The sequence below is a fragment of the Schistocerca gregaria genome, unplaced genomic scaffold, assembly GCF_023897955.1.
Source record: "Schistocerca gregaria isolate iqSchGreg1 unplaced genomic scaffold, iqSchGreg1.2 ptg000970l, whole genome shotgun sequence".
NCBI lineage: Eukaryota > Metazoa > Arthropoda > Insecta > Orthoptera > Acrididae > Schistocerca > Schistocerca gregaria.
Genome location: NW_026062322.1, coordinates 22,501 through 27,500, shown reverse-complemented (window position 1 = coordinate 27,500; position 5,000 = coordinate 22,501). Strand labels below are relative to the sequence as shown.

The 5,000-nt window shown below is 52.0% G+C and overlaps 1 non-coding gene across 1 annotated transcript in view; it reads left to right on the top strand.

Moving 5' to 3' along the window:
* The first annotated feature begins 4,527 nt into the window (after positions 1-4,527).
* The window catches only part of LOC126326108 (small subunit ribosomal RNA), a 1,893-nt gene continuing 1,420 nt past the window's right edge, over positions 4,528-5,000 (top strand). Inside the window, exon 1 of the ribosomal RNA XR_007560522.1 lies at positions 4,528-5,000. This exon is cut by the window's right edge and continues 1,420 nt beyond it. This is a non-coding gene — a ribosomal RNA (small subunit ribosomal RNA).

Sequence of the window (5,000 nt, the reverse complement as noted above, 5' to 3'; positions counted from 1 at the left end):
AGTTCGGTCGTCTCACGGCACTGCTTAGTAAATGATGCAAGGCCACATATAGATGATTTATGCGAATGTCCCTATACGTGCTGTAAGACTGGGCACACAACGTGAATCGCACGTCAGCCACACACTCGAACATGCACCACTCTCGGCCTGCAACGGAGACACACAATACGTAAACATCTGGAATGCGACAATGTCGAGTGCATCCTCTCTGCCACATTGCACCGTCGACACTATGATAACCAGAGCAGTAGGTCCACCTATAAAAGCACAATACCCCACTCCTCCGACAACTACCATTGCTCAGATAAACCAACACCACCAACACACATCCTACACAGAGGGGCACCAAATATCACCCCCCCCGCCCTCGTGTTATACCACATGAAAAATTGCAGAAGTGAGAGACACAGACCCGCCAGCCTCTTGCTACAAGCATCGAACCGACGTGACATATCTGACGGTGACTCAGGCATCCGCGTACTGCCACAACTATCCACCCCCCCCCCCCCACTCTCTCTCTGCCCCCTTCCCACACAATACCGAATTTAACCAACTTTATCGCTTAACCTAACTGTGGCTGTACCAGATTATCGCTTAACCTAACTGTGGCTGTACCAGATTATCGCTTAACCTAACTGTGGCTGTACCAGATTATCGCTTAACCTAACTGTGGCTGTACCAGATTATCGCTTAACCTAACTGTGGCTGTACCAGATTATCGCTTAACCTAACTGTGGCTGTACCAGATTATCGCTTAACCTAACTGTGGCTGTACCAGATTATCGCTTAACCTAACTGTGGCTGTACCAGATTATCGCTTAACCTAACTGTGGCTGTACCAGATTATCGCTTAACCTAACTGTGGCTGTACCAGATTATCGCTTAACCTAACTGTGGCTGTACCAGATTATCGCTTAACCTAACTGTGGCTGTACCAGATTATCGCTTAACCTAACTGTGGCTGTACCAGATTATCGCTTAACCTAACTGTGGCTGTACCAGATTATCGCTTAACCTAACTGTGGCTGTACCAGATTATCGCTTAACCTAACTGTGGCTGTACCAGATTATCGCTTAACCTAACTGTGGCTGTACCAGATTATCGCTTAACCTAACTGTGGTTGTACCAGATTATCCCTTAACCTAACTCAATTTGTCCCTTAACCTAACTCAATTTGTCCCTTAACCTAACTCAATTTGTCCCTTAACCTAACTCAATTTGTCCCTTAACCTAACTCAATTTGTCCCTTAACCTAACTCAATTTGTCCCTTAACCTAACTCAATTTGTCCCTTAACCTAACTCAATTTGTCCCTTAACCTAACTCAATTTGTCCCTTAACCTAACTCAATTTGTCCCTTAACCTAACTCAATTTGTCCCTTAACCTAACTCAATTTGTCCCTTAACCTAACTCAATTTGTCCCTTAACCTAACTCAATTTGTCCCTTAACCTAACCCACGTTGTCCCTTAACCTAACCCACGTTGTCCCTTAACCTAACCCACGTTGTCCCTTAACCTAACCCACGTTGTCCCTTAACCTAACCCACGTTGTCCCTTAACCTAACCCACGTTGTCCCTTAACGTAACCCACGTTGTCCCTTAACGTAACCCACGTTGTCCCTTAACGTAACCCACGTTGTCCCTTAACGTAACCCACGTTGTCCCTTAACGTAACCCACGTTGTCCCTTAACCTAACCCACGTTGTCCCTTAACCTAACCCACGTTGTCCCTTAACCTAACCCACGTTGTCCCTTAACCTAACCCACGTTGTCCCTTAACCTAACCCACGTTGTCCCTTAACCTAACCCACGTTGTCCCTTAACCTAACCCACGTTGTCCCTTAACCTAACCCACGTTGTCCCTTAACCTAACCCACGTTGTCCCTTAACCTAACCCACGTTGTCCCTTAACCTAACCCACGTTGTCCCTTAACCTAACCCACGTTGTCCCTTAACCTAACCCACGTTGTCCCTTAACCTAACCCACGTTGTCCCTTAACCTAACCCACGTTGTCCCTTAACCTAACCCACGTTGTCCCTTAACCTAACCCACGTTGTCCCTTAACCTAACCCACGTTGTCCCTTAACCTAACCCACGTTGTCCCTTAACCTAACCCACGTTGTCCCTTAACGTAACCCACGTTGTCCCTTAACGTAACCCACGTTGTCCCTTAACGTAACCCACGTTGTCCCTTAACGTAACCCACGTTGTCCCTTAACGTAACCCACGTTGTCCCTTAACCTAACCCACGTTGTCCCTTAACCTAACCCACGTTGTCCCTTAACCTAACCCACGTTGTCCCTTAACCTAACCCACGTTGTCCCTTAACCTAACCCACGTTGTCCCTTAACCTAACCCACGTTGTCCCTTAACCTAACCCACGTTGTCCCTTAACCTAACCCACGTTGTCCCTTAACCTAACCCACGTTGTCCCTTAACCTAACCCACGTTGTCCCTTAACCTAACCCACGTTGTCCCTTAACCTAACCCACGTTGTCCCTTAACCTAACCCACGTTGTCCCTTAACCTAACCCACGTTGTCCCTTAACCTAACCCACGTTGTCCCTTAACCTAACCCACGTTGTCCCTTAACCTAACCCACGTTGTCCCTTAACCTAACCCACGTTGTCCCTTAACCTAACCCACGTTGTCCCTTAACCTAACCCACGTTGTCCCTTAACCTAACCCACGTTGTCCCTTAACCTAACCCACGTTGTCCCTTTGCCTAACATAGTTCACTGCTCGGAATCTCTGGTGTCGTTGTTATCCTCATGTAGATGTCTTGCGAGTGTTGCTTACTTTCCACATATTCCCGCTATCCACTGTCAATTGTACTGCAATAGGACTATATCGCCCCCCCCCCCCCCTCTGCCCCTCTCTTTGTGTCTCCGTCCTCTCAAGCTGGTCGGTCTGGCGTTTGAGTGTTAAATGAGCCTCGCAGCTGTTCAGTTGCGTTCAGATGTCGACGCCCTCAGTGTACGTCGTGGTATGGTCTGTGTCCATTGTCCGCTGATGTCGTACGCGTAACCCACACGCTGTACCGATCATCGGTAGTTACGTACAGAGTGAAGTAGTGTGATACGTGTGACCGTACGCTGGCTGTGCCCAACGGTGTCGAATCTCAATTTCCATATGTTGTGCTCGATGCTACTTGTCTCGTCTCCCAATAACAGCTAGGTTGCACTGTGGTACGCCGTAGAGGCGTGTGGGAGGAACGTACGAACGCATTGTATGTCACCCTGGGTCGCTGGGGGTGGTGGTGCGGTGAGTCAGGTCAGGTCAGCGTGAGCCGTGTGATGTAGTGACGCGTGTATTCCGACTTTGTCGTATTGCCTCACACAAAGTGCTACCCTGGTGGACCGCGTTCCATATCTGGGACATGCCGCAGATGCCGGTTGACAGTGGATCGCGGAAGGGACATCGCATACGTGCGCGGGCCACCTTCCACGTGTTCTCTTCTGCACATGTCGCAGTGTGTATGTGGTCTGATGTAGCGTGTCGTGACACATGACATCCTGGCATGCAAGAATTGTTGAATTCGCAAATGTAGGTGGACATCTACGTTTACTGCCCAAGATACGCAAATGAACTGGAAATCCGTTGTTGAGCGGTTGTTCACGCTGGAGGTGAATCTGTGATGGCGACGATCGGTACAGCTATTAACCGGTTGTTTCAGCGGTACCCGCCACATCCACACACGTGACTAGGCCCATGTGGGTATGAAGCGATACGCGGCGGTGGCTTGGTGGGACTGTTCCCGGCCGGTGAAGGGGGGCCGCCCGGCGTGTTGGCCGCGCGCTGCGTGGGCGCACGCGCAACAGGCGGCTGGTGGGGGGCGCCGAGTGGCAGGAGCGCCAGCCGACGGGCTCGGCAGGCGGCGCAGCTACGCTGCGGCGCACCCTGCACGCGGCGCCTGGCGGCCAAAGTTGGTTCAGCCGAGCCCGGTGCGAAGCGCGGTGGACATCTGCAGTGTGCTGGTCTGATTGAGGACTGTGTGCGTTGAGGATGCGCCGCCGCCTGGCACTCGGCGCCGCGACGCCGTCTGCTGCTCGGTCGCCCCAGCGGTTCTCGCAGGTGGTTTGTATCACAGTTGTGCGGACGTGTTGGCGCGTGCGCTGTGCTGGGAGAGTTCGCTTCTGCACCCAAGTGGGGCTTTGCCCTTGTGTGGCGCTGGCGTTGGAGCTGCCGGTCACCATAGGTGGCGCGTGTTGTCTCCCGCCGGCAATGCCACGACAGCACGCTCCCGGGCCTCTGTCGGCAGCGGCAAGCTCAGTTGGGAGCAAGAGTGTTCGCACTAAAACCGTCTACTCGCCTAACTCCGGGCGATTGCGCCTCTCTCGAAACCGACCAAGTACCTAGGACGGCGCTGCGCGCCGCCGGGACCTGAGAGGGTTTCGAGGTGTATCGTGCAGGGGAGCTCGGCCTCCTCCTGTTTGCAGAATAATTGAGCGGACGCTTGCGTGTTCGCGCGGGCCCCCGGGACACACTCCCGGGCGGCCGGCTGCTCAGCTCTAGTTGACGCAGCTCCCTGGTTGATCCTGCCAGTAGTCATATGCTTGTCTCAAAGATTAAGCCATGCATGTCTCAGTACAAGCCGCATTAAGGTGAAACCGCGAATGGCTCATTAAATCAGTTATGGTTCCTTAGATCGTACCCACGTTACTTGGATAACTGTGGTAATTCTAGAGCTAATACATGCAAACAGAGTCCCGACCAGAGATGGAAGGGACGCTTTTATTAGATCAAAACCAATCGGATTGGCTTGTCTGGTCCGTTTGCCTTGGTGACTCTGAATAACTTTGGGCTGATCGCACGGTCCTCGTACCGGCGACGCATCTTTCAAATGTCTGCCTTATCAACTGTCGATGGTAGGTTCTGCGCCTACCATGGTTGTAACGGGTAACGGGGAATCAGGGTTCGATTCCGGAGAGGGAGCCTGAGAAACGGCTACCACATCCAAGGAAGGCAGCAGGCGCGCAAATTACCCACTCCCGGCAC